This window comes from Theobroma cacao, chromosome 9 (genome assembly GCF_053813885.1).
Source record: "Theobroma cacao isolate CCN51 chromosome 9, ASM5381388v1, whole genome shotgun sequence".
Classification (NCBI taxonomy): Eukaryota; Viridiplantae; Streptophyta; class Magnoliopsida; order Malvales; family Malvaceae; genus Theobroma; species Theobroma cacao.
Genome location: NC_142647.1, coordinates 41129981 through 41142438, shown reverse-complemented (window position 1 = coordinate 41142438; position 12458 = coordinate 41129981).

The window sequence follows — 12458 nt, the reverse complement described above, 5'->3', positions numbered from 1 at the left end:
GTATAAAAAATAATAATTTGTATAAAAAATTATTTATTGCTAAACATATAAATTCAATCGTTAGGGTTCTGTTAATATTTTATTAATTTGCTGATATGGCAATATTTTTCAAACAATTTTACTCTTCATTAATTTTAAAAATTATAAATTATATAAATTATAATTTTTATTTTTAAATTTTTTAATTAAGGAAATCTTTTCTCCTTTATTTTTTTTCTCTTAAATGATCAGTCGATAGCACTCCCATCACTGGCTAGCTACCTTTCAATCGAATCTGGTCATACATGACCAAATCTGACTAGATCTTTGGTCGCACTCCTCTAGTCATGGGAAGCACTCGATGGTGCTCCCCAAGCTAGGGGAGCCAATCTGGTGCTCTTTTGGGAGTCCGACCGAATCTCCAATCGCTGAGTGGTCAGCCAGTGTCCATCAGCTGACTTGAGAGAAAGAGAAATAGTAAAAAAAGAAAAAAGATATTTTAGACATTTCATATTTAAGCATTAACGTCGTTTAAATATTTGGGACAAAGAGTGCATTTTGAAAACTAATAGATCCGTGTGTTATTATAGTTAAAAGTTAAAAGTGTTTAAGTATTTTATCCTAAAAAGAAAATTAATACTGAAAACATAGTCTTGAACAAAAAAAAAATGAAAAAGGTTGAAACATCTTCACTATCCTTTAAACAAAGTTCATTAATTCCATTTTGAATCCAGCACAATCAGTTGTGGAATTTCCAAAATCCCTAGCTGTCTTACTTGCTTGCACTAGCAAAAGGATAGAGTCATTCGAAGTATTAACAAATGGCATGAAAGTTTGTTTTCCATCTTTGTGGGAAACCTTTGTCCAAATGCGTCATGGATTGATGTGAAGAATTGGTTTGAGCCGTTTGGAAGAGTTATGGATGTTTTTGTTAAGCAGAGTAGTAATAGCCATAAGGGATCCTTCATTTTTGTTAGATTCAGAGAGAAAAAAGATATGCTGAAAGCTATTGAGTGTGGGGATCCAAGTGTCATGAATGGTAGGTTTTTGCAAGTGAAAATGGTAGATCTGAGGAAAACTGAATTGACTTGTGAGAACCCACAAAGCTAGGTGAGAGATTTAGGCCGTAACTTCCAAAATGCGCCTAGGAGGGATGGTCGCTCGTTTAAGGATGTTATGAGTGGGAACGATTTCCTTCCTTTACGACCATTTCAGTGCAATCCCCTCAAACGAATGAGGTTGTTCAATGGGAAAAGATTGGTGAAGAAGGAAATTGAGTGCCTAGAGGTATGGTTTGATTTTGATCAAAGAAAGGAGGATATGATATGGGTGTTTTATAGTGTTGTGGGCAAATTAAGGAAGAATTTTCAGCTAAATGAGATATAGGTTGCTGCCTTGAGAGACAAAAGTGTGAAGGTTGTAGTAAAGTTGATTGAGGATCTCCAAGCACTTGTTACTTTTAGAAATGTGGATCAAATAGAGACTCTCATTGAGCTTTATTGGAACATTTTCAACTCTTGGTTTGAATCGTTGCAACCTTTGAAGGAAGAGAAAATGTCTATGTCTTAATCGATCTAGTTAAAAATTAAATCCATTCCCTAGTATGTATGGCATGAGGACTTATTTAAAGCTCTGGGTGATAATGGCGTAAGTTCATTGGAACTGATGTATCCACTAGAGAAAAATGGAGATTCGATCAAGCATTGATTTTGGTTAAGGTTAATGATGCTTCTGTTTTTCCAATGCAAACTATACTCCATGCTTAGAACGACCCCTTTGAGTTACAAATCATGGTGGATGAGAAGGCGAATACGGTGGTTCATGAAGACACTAAAGTAGAGGAGAGAACTGTAGTGCTTGTCCACTGCCCAAAAAAAAGGGAGGTACAAACCTATACTTGCGATCGGTGAGTATTACTGTGGAAAGAGACAATAGGAGCTTAGGCTCTAATGACGAATTGGAATATGTGCCTCTTAAGCCTAAAGAGAAAGAAATTCAAATTAAAATGGAAAGTACTGTAGGGTAAAAAAAAGGAAGTATCTGTTACACTAATAAAGATATGGAGTGTGTAGGTGGACTTAAGGTTCAAGAGATGTCTTATCGTAAAAAGGGTAAGGAGCAATGTGCAGAACTTGAGGTAGGATCTACAAGGCCAAAGGATGCTGAAGTAGAGGAAGAATGTGTGGTGGGGTTACTTTTTAAATGAAAACAATAAGGTAAGGCTTGGTCAATCTCCAACGAGTCAAGTAAGGAAAGTCAAGGTAGAGGTAACAAGACAAGTGGCCACATGACACAAGTGTGGCACATGAGTTTTATGAAAAGGTGCTGGGAGCATAACTCCATTAGCAAGTAGGGTGGTGTCCAAATGTTAAGTCACGCTCTTGGCAGACTTGTTAACTCGATATTGAATGGTCCAAAGGAGTTGGTCAAGCCAAGCCACAAGGATAGTGGGGTCCTTTTTATAGGGATGGGCTTTCTAGAGGCTAGTGGGACACAAGGGGTTATTAAACTAGGCTCAATGGATAATTTGGAAGGCCAGGGCTAAGGAAAAAGTGAACTAAATCATGATGAGGCTAAGAACTGTTACTGTTCTTTGTAAACAGAGATAGATCAGAGTGAGGAAGGCGATAAGAGTAAAGGTGAGAGTGATGCTAGGGTGGATATATCCACATGCGAATCGAATATCTCGCTGATGAAGCTAATTGTCACGACTCGGTACTCCCCTTGAGCCTGTGACAACCGTCTCGGTGTCCTGGTAGACACTCATTGCCCGAAATATCAACCCGAAACCCCGCAAGGCTTTACTATCAGTTTCTCATTTCCCTTGTGAGCAACCATTGTCAAATATCGTGTTCTAAAAGATTTTAAACTGTTTCCAACTAAAAATAAATAAAATATTAATTTTTGTCTCACAGGGGTATTTTGGTTATTTTTTCTCAAAATTTTTGAAATTGGCTAAAACGTAATATACAAGTACAAAACACATAATTCATATTCAAAATGAGTTTTAAAGTCTAAAATCTTCATTTAAAACGAAATTACAGTTATTTGAATATAATAAGAAAATAAAAGAAATATTAAGTAAAATATTCTTTTTTTTATAAAATAATATTTATAGAGTTATACGTGAATAATTTTTATAGCGTAAAAGCTAAATAAATTTATACATACTGAAATACAGTAAGCCAAAATATTTAATTTAATTTACAATAACAAGAGGGCCCCCGAATAAAAAAAAGTAAAGAGGACTGTGAACTTACGATTTGGAAAATGCAGATCCAACGGTAGTCCTCGATGAGATCAGCTATCTACAGCCTATACTGAACCTAAAATGGGTGGAAATGAGGGTGGTGAGATTATAAAATCCCAATGAGTAAACAGACATCATCATAAATATCTAGAGTTGAGTACATGGAAACAACAAAATAAATCATCGTAAACTGGGTCACAGCATAAGAATACATTTCATTTAAAATATGTAAAGAGGCTTATGAATTTCATAAAAACTAGACTTGTGCCATAAATCCATTCTCAGGGACACCTTGGCCTAGGCATCCTTCCGAGACCGCCAAGGCTATTAAAATTCACATTTCACATAAATCATGTTTTTGTTTTGAAAACATAGCCGTTCTTTGGCGTTGGCTGAGTTCCCCCTCACGTGGTGGTTTAGCTTGAAGTGAACTCTAAACTTTACCCCAGAAGATATCCTATGCGCCTCTCCGTTCGAGGTAAGAATATAATGAGGTTTACTGTGCCCCTCTAAAAGGCTGGTCCACAGAAACCCCCTACTGCAGTGATTAATTAATATATATAATCCACCATACAATAAAACTCAATAACATGATATGGCAATTTTGTAATTCACAGTCTTTCAAGGTAATCAAACAATTCGCATGTCAATACAATTGCCAACTAGCATATCATGCCCGATTTATCATAAGCCAATCAAATTGCCACAATTAATAGTCTCTGTGTACTCTATTTTTCAAAATCACTATTAATTTCAAAACAATTTATAATTTAATTTCATTGAAACACATTTATTCATAAAACATGAAAATTTACCTTTTTAAATTTCTTTTTCCATAGAATTCATGAAATCATCTAAAAACCACCCTAGATAATTAAAATGACAGTAAGTTTACTCACAATGTCTAGAATGCAAACTTTTGACGCACTCTGTCTACTGGTCCTCGGATGCAATTTTCTTGCCTTTATCGAAAGACTCACCACCTTGACACAGTACAAAATCGAGAAATTCACTACATTGGTACTAAATTGAAATTAAACTAATTTAGACTATTAATGCATAATATGGAATGCAAAAATGCACTGGTAACTATCTAAACTCGGTATTGGCCTAATTCGTCTTATCACCCGATTAAATTACTAACGCATCCAATTTAATCCCAAATTAATTTTTTTCAGTTTCTATACCTCAATTGCACCCAAATTGACTTAATGTCCCTCAGTGTGGTGCAAATTTTCAGTCTCGATAGCAAATTACGAAAATACCCCGAATGGGTAAAAATTCATATTTTTGCTCCGAAAATTTTCATTATTTTTCTAGGCTCATAATTCATCATTTCTTAACCAATTCTCCTAGAATAAAAATCAAACTCATCCTCACTCATACATGGTAAATTCGGCCATTAATGGTTGTGGGAGAAAATAAATTCTTTTCTTGTTTTGTTTCTAAATATGCTAAACTAACTAAAAACACTAACATAACTTAAAATCAAATTAATCTAACAACTTTCTCTCTCCTAACCCATTTTGATCAGCCAACAATTCATCATAAAAACATGTAATTTAAGCATGAAAAATACGGAGAAATGCTTAAGGAAAATAGATTTCAAGCTTAAGTTGAAAAGTCCTACCTTTTTCACTTGTTTTCCTTGATTTTCCACACTTTTTCTCTTGAAGTTCCTCACCTAGGGTTTGTTCTTCCTCTCTTTCTCTCTCTTCCTTGCTTGGCCGAATATTTGGAGAGTAATGGGCTGATTTATGCTGATTTGTTAGTTAAATAATAAAATATCCTAAGCTTGACACATGGCATTTTCTTATTGGTCCATTTTTAAAATTTTAAAAATTTAAACATTTTATCTCCACCACATGATTAGTCAAGGGTCAAAGATGAAGATAAAGGAAGACCATGTGCTGAAAAAAATGTCCTGATGCTGAAAAATTACAATTTTGCCCCTGGGGTGATAAAATTACCATTTTACCCTTTTACTCCAAATTATACCGAAATTAAAATTTTTCACTTCTAAACCTCAAATCATACTCCAATAAGTCAAATTATACTCCAATAAGTCAAATGGGGTCAAAAACATCTTTTCTAAAATTTTCATTTTGTCATCAGGTGGCAAATAACCATTTTGTCCCTAGATAGTGAAAATTTCGATTTGACTCCAAATTGATCCTCAAACTCCGAATTACCATTTTGAGTCATCCTTGGACTATGACGATCTTAATCTCACCTTAAAATTCCTATTTGATCTAGTTCGAGGATTAAATCAACTTTGTTGTACCTCTAGGTACAATACCGACTTTTGTAAATTTTTCGGGACTCTCCTAGCATACAATCATGCTATCATCACATATACGTCATGAATAGTATTTTATAAGGTCGGGCTTTACACTAATTGCCAAGAGAAAATCAAAAAAGAAATATAAAGAATTGAAGAGGAGACGTGGTAGCAAGGTAAAATCGAGAAAGGGTGAGTACCTAGGAAGAACCATGGAAAGAATGGGTATAAGGAGAATGGGTTTAAAATAGAGTAAGAGAATGAGGAAAAGAAAAAAATGGGAGAAAGGGTCTAAGACGGGTATGGCTCTCATGAAAAGTAACTGGGATCCCCAAAGGTGCAATCAAAGTGGGGAAAGCACATCCTAAATGCATAAAGGTACAGGGTTGAAGAGTGGGTAGGTTTTTAACAAGTATTTTGAGAAAATTCGGCAATGGGAAAAAGAAAGACATAGGGAACCAAGTCGAAAGATGTGATGTGAGAATCAGGCTCATAATCAATGTTTAAAGGGGGAAGGACAACAACAAATTATAGATTTGGAAAGCTCTACCGGGGATCTAAGTGCATCAGATTTGGAATTAGGGGTCAAAAATGAAGTGACCAATAAAGGTAGGGCACTACAAAAGGATCAAAAGAAGAAAATTTTAAGCGATGGGAAGCCACATGGGCAGAATATTGAGATTCAATTTGATGCATCAATTGCTGAAAATTACATCGAGATTCAAAACAATCTAGTAAAAATGGTAGCGGTGGCTACCTTTGAGGCAGCAAGCAAGTTAAGTCTTATATTCCTACCTAACAAGGATTCTATCATTGAAGAGTTTGAAAAGCTTGCAAAAGAGATGCAAGGCGAAATGACTACATAAGGCAAGAAAATAGGTACGGTGTTGGGGGTTGAATTGTGCTTTATGAAGTTAATTTCATGGAATGTAAAAGGTTTGGGTAGGAAACAGAAACGTAAAGCTGTCAAGAAACTTTTGAATAGTGTCAAGTTGAACATGGTTATGTTGTAAGAGTCTAAGCTTAAAAAAATGGACTCTCGGATTATTAACTCTATAGGTGGGAGAGGGAATTACAAAGTTATGAGTATGGAGTAAAATGGTGCTTTTGAAGGCTCAATAAATCTGTGGAAAGAAGAGTTTTTTGAGGTGGAAAATTCAAATATGTGTAGAAACTATGTTCTAATTGAAGGCAGAGTTAGGGATGGTAATTGGAAATGTGGATTTGGGAATGTTTATGAGCCAACTGATGATAGAGATAAGATGGAACTGTGGGAAGAATTGACAGAAAGGTTGGTGGCCTCTGATTGTGTTGGCTCCATTAGTTTTTGATGATAATAAAACATTCTCATGCATTTGTGTCTAATATTTTTACTTGAGTGTGCAGGACAAATATTGTATGCAAATAATTAATCAACAATCAAATGCGCATATCAAAAAGCATAAGAATAGGGAAGTCATAATTGATCAACAAAACAGATGCCCCTTAGTCGATTAATGAAAAGTTAGTAAGCTAAGATTCAAACTAGAAGTTGGCAGGCTGAAGAGTATTGAAAGACAGAACCAACTTAGTTGACCAAGAAATAAGTTAGTCGACTAAGTGCTCACAGTTAGAAATTGAAAACAAAAAACAGAGACAACTTAGTTGACTAAGACATAAGTTAGTCGACTAAGAGCATTCTGTCAGAAAATTTGAATTGTGCACTAGAAGACAGATTAACAACTAGAATTGATACCAAACTGTTTTCAACAGTTAAAAACTGTCTAACTCATATCAAAGCTGATTTTTCAAGTATAAAAGGGACTTCTAACGGCTAAAAATGTATTGAAGGCTACCAATAACACAAAAAGAGTTAAAAAACTTGCAAATATTCTCTGCTCATTTACTGCACTCAACTCCTATCTTTGTAATTGTGATCTGCACTTCACTTTGTACCACTTAGATCAACCGTGTGATCATAGGTACACTCTTATCACTTCTCTTCTTGTATTCTTAGAGTGAGCGAGTCACTCTAAATGATTGATTCAAGCTAGGATTGCTTGACTGAGGATAGGTTCTAACTTAGCCTTAAAAAGTTAGGTGTTGGGTTTTAGTTGATTCTGGTAAAAACTATTGTGAAAGGTTTTGGTTGAGCCTGGTAAAAGCCATTGTAAGAGCTTGGTGAAAGCTTGTGAATTTCACCGTTCATAGTGGATTACTTTGAAAATCTTTTGTTGAATAATCCAGATAGTGGATGTAGGTTTTGGATCGAATCACTATAAATTCCTGTGCATTGTCTACTCTGTTTTTATTTTCATTGCTTTTCAGATTAGTTCCTCATCTTGCCAAGAGCCAAAAAGTGTTATTCACCCCCCTCTAGCATATTTACTTGAGATCAACAAATGGTATCAGAGCAAGTTCCCTATCATTAAGGTCTAACACCCTTTGGGAGGATCCTAATGGCTCTATAAAAATCAGTGGTTGCTGAGGGACAATCAATAAATAGACCACCTCTGTTTGATTGCTTTAACTATCCTTATTGGGGCACTAGGATGTCAATATATATTAGGGCAATTGATTATGAGATGTGGGATGTCATAACTGATGGACCATTCATTCCCTCAACTCTAAATGTAGTGACAAATGAGATGATCCCTAAGCCAAGGTCTGAATGGACCAAGGCTAAAAGCAAAAGAGTCTAAACCAATTTAAGGTAATTAACACATTGCATTGTGCCTTAACTCCCACCAAATTCAATAAAGTATCAAGCTATACCATAGTAAAACAAGTGTGTGATAAACTTAGGATTATCCATAAAAGGGACTTCTCAAGTCAAAGAGTCCAAGATAACCCTTTTAACTCATAATTATGAAATGTTTAAGATGGAGCCTGGTGAAGATATCACCACCATGTTAGATAGATTCACAAACATCACAAACAAATTAAGTCAACTAGGCAAACCAATTCTCGAGCATGAAGTTGTTAAAAGACTTCTTAAAAGCCTACCTAAGAATTGAAAGCCTAAGGTAACAACAATCCGAGAAGCAAAGAACCTAAATGTCATAACTTTGGATGAAATTTGTGATTTTCTCCCTACTCATAAGCTAAAACTCAAGGAAGAGGAAGAGGAAGATAGGAGGGAAGTAAAAGAAAAGAAGAAGAGCATCGCCCTAAAAGTTAATATTCTTGAAGAAGAACTGGATGAGCTATCCTGTGATGATGATGAAGAACTAGCACTGGTTACTAGAAGATTCAAAAATCTGATGGGTAAAAGAAATCGGAGACTAGCTAAAAGAGGGTTTAGAAAAGATCAAGGTTGTTCATGGAGAACCAGAAACAAAAATGACTCCAACAAGAAGGAAGAACTAACCTGCTTCAAATGCAAGAAGCCTGGACATTTTGAGTCGAATGCCCTTACTGAAAGAAGAAACTCCAAAGAGAAATAAGAAATCAAAGAAGGCAATGGTGGCAGTTATTTAGTCAAACAGTGATACTTCAAGTTCTGAAGCTGAGGAAGAAAAAGTTGAAGAAAGAGCAAACCTGTGTTTGATGGCACGAGATGATGAATTTGAGGTATCCTTATCCCCTTGCAATATTTCTGTTGATGAACTTCATGAAAAATATGAATGTTTATATGATGAATTTGAGAAACTTATTTTGAAATACAAGATTTTAAAGAAAAAATCTGCATCTCTAGAATTAAATTTGGAAAAGAATAAACATGACTTTGATTCTATTTTTGAACAAAGAAATTTTCTACAAATTGAATTGGAGCACTCAAAAACAGATTTTGAAAATCTAAAACTAGAATTGAAAAGCAAAACTGAAATCATACAAAAGCTAAGTGAAGAAAATGTTGCACTCAAAAGTTTAAAAAATGAAACTCCAAAAAAAATGTTTACTACAGGAAAAATTCTACTAATGGATCATCTAGGTGTTATGTTTGTGATAAACTTGGTCATTTATCTTATGATTGTAATAGAAAAAGAAATGTGCAAAACATAAGAAAAATATGGGTTCCAAAAGGATCCTATGTTGCTGCTAACAATCAAGGACCCATCAAGGTATGGGTACCTATAAAGAAAAACTGAATATTTGTTTTGTAAGTTGAGTTGCACTCAAAAGATACATGTTCAAGAGCTCAACTCAAGAAGAAGCAGCCTTGGTATATGGACAGTGGCTACTCAAGGCACATGATAGGAAATGAAATGCTATTTGCACAACTAGACAAGAAAAAGAGAGGAACCGTATCCTTTGGTGATGATTCAAAAGGTAGAATTCATGGCATAAGAATGGTTGGTAAGAACTCTTTAACTCAAATTAGTCATGTGTTGTTGGTTTTTTTTTTTATGTTGGAAAATTCCCACAGGATCTAGCTACCCTATAATTATTTTATTAATAATTGAAAAAATTAAGTACATTAAGGAGGGGGACATAAACTGAACCTCTAGAATTACATGAGATTGAGAAGAGTTAAGAAAAACATGTAATGAGGAAAATGTAATTTTATGTGCATATTTGTGAATGCAAACATAAAATTGAAAAAATTAAGTAATTACTAACGTAAAATGAATAAAAATAAATTAGGAGTACTACTCCTTTACATTTATTTAAAGCGTACATAAGGCAAATTTAATTTGTCTAACCTAAGAATTCCTCTAAGCTTACCTTCAGCTTGTTCAAATACCTGCAAGTTGTGATGCGCATGTCCTTGATTAGACAGATAGTCAGTAGCTTGGTTCCTCTCTCTATATATATGTGATAATCGAAAAGTGAGCCCACTCAAGCATTTGCGGATGGAGGCCAACAAATATCGAGTTTGATATGAATCTTAATGTCCCTCATGTATCATGTGTACAATTATTTTCGCATCCATTTCTATCCAAATGCTATAGACATTGTACTCAATACATAGTAACAAACCTCAATGTAAGGCCATTAATTCTGCCTGTAATGAATTAGCAGGTCCAAAATTTTCAGAAAAACCAAAAATTAAGTTACTTGTATGGTCCCGAAGGAGTCCCCTACCAGCAACATTCTGAAATGCATCTTTAGAACTACCATCGACATTTAACTTGAACTCACCTATCAATGGTTTATGCCAAGATATTAATTTAGGAGCAATTGGTATTCCCTGTTGGAAATGTAATCCCCACATCTGTGCTATCTGAAAGTCTCCTTGTTGGTTAAAAGTTTGAAACATAATTTATTGAGCATTAGTCAATTGTGTGATAAAGGATTTAAGGTATGTTTTAACTCAACTAAATGTGAAGTGATAGACATAAGCACTAATAAAGTCTCATTTATAGGAAGAAGATTAAAGAATATGTATGTTGTATTTCTTGAGGATCTTGAAATGGATTGTGAAATATGTTTTGTAGCAAATACTGAAAATGATAGTTGGTTATGGCATAGGAGATTAGGACATGTAAGCATGCATACCATGTCAAAGTTGATTAGAAAAAATTTAGTTGTTGGACTGCTGGATCTTAAGTTTGAAAATGATAATATATGTGATGCTTGCCAACTAAGAAAACAAGTTAGAACATCCTTTAAGACCAAGAAAGTTGTTTCCACATCTAGACCTCTTGAATTACTGCACATTGATCTATTTGGTCTAATAAGTACAACTAGTCTAGGAGGAAAATCTTATGGCTTTGTAATAGTTCATGACTACTCTAGGTACACTTGGGTGTATTTCCTTGCTCATAAAAGTGATGCTCTATCAACATTCATAAGTCATTGTAGGAAGGTTGAAAATGAAAAAAGACTAGTTATAGTTAGTATTAGAAGTGATCATGGAGGTGAGTTTGAAGAAGATGAATTTGAGAACTTTTGTAATGAAAAGGGGTTGGATCATAATTTTTCTGCACCTAGAACACCCCAGAAAAATGAAGTTGTAGAGAGAAAAAATCGAACCTTGAAGGAAATGGCTCGAACTATGCTATGTGAAAATAATCTACCTAAATATTTTTGGGCAGAAGCTATTAATACAGTAGCTTATATCCTTAATAAAGTATCCATAAGAGTCATGATATCAAAGACTCCATATGAACTGTACAAAGGTAGGAAACCAAATATTTTTCACCTTAGAAGCTTTGGCTGTAAGTGTTTTATATTGAACAATGGTAAACAACCTTTAGGAAAGTTTGATGCAAAGAGTGATGAAGCTATATTTCTAGGATATGCATTAAACTCAAAAGCCTATAAAGTCTTCAACAAAAGATCTTTAACGGTTGAAGAATCCATCTATATAGTTTTTTATGAATCCAATACCTTGCAAAAGGAAATTTCTGATGATGAAAATGATATGGATGATCTTGAAAAACAAATAGAAGAAATGAGTTTAAATGATAAGAAAAACAATGAAAAAAATTTCCTAGGAAGAGAAACAGAACCTCCACCCATTGAAACCCTACAAAAAACTGAAAATCAGCAAAATGACCTTCCGAGGAGTTAGAGATATGCAAAAGATCACCCACAAGAACTAATCATAGGTGATATTTCACAAGGTGTTAAAACTAGGAGAGCAATAAGAGAGACTTGTGAGTTTTCAGCTTTCATTTCTCAAATTGAGCTTAAAACATTTGAGGAAGCAAAAAAAGAGAAAAGCTGGATATTGGCCATGCAAGAGGAACTTGATCAATTCAAAAGAAACCATGTATGGTCATTAGTTTCTAGGCCTATAAACCACTCTATTGTTGGAACAAAATGAGTATTTAGAAATCAAGTAGATGAACAAGGGACTGTAGTTATAAATAAAGCTAGGTTGGTAGCCCAAGGATATAACTAAAAGGAAAGAATAAACTATGATGAAACCTTTGCATCGGTTGCTAGGATAGAAGCTATAAGATTACTGTTTGCATTTGCTTGCTTCATGAACTTTAAGTTATTCCAAATGGATGTAAAGAGTGCATTCTTAAATGGTTTCATCCAAAAAAAAGTTTATGTTGAGCAACCCCCTAGGTT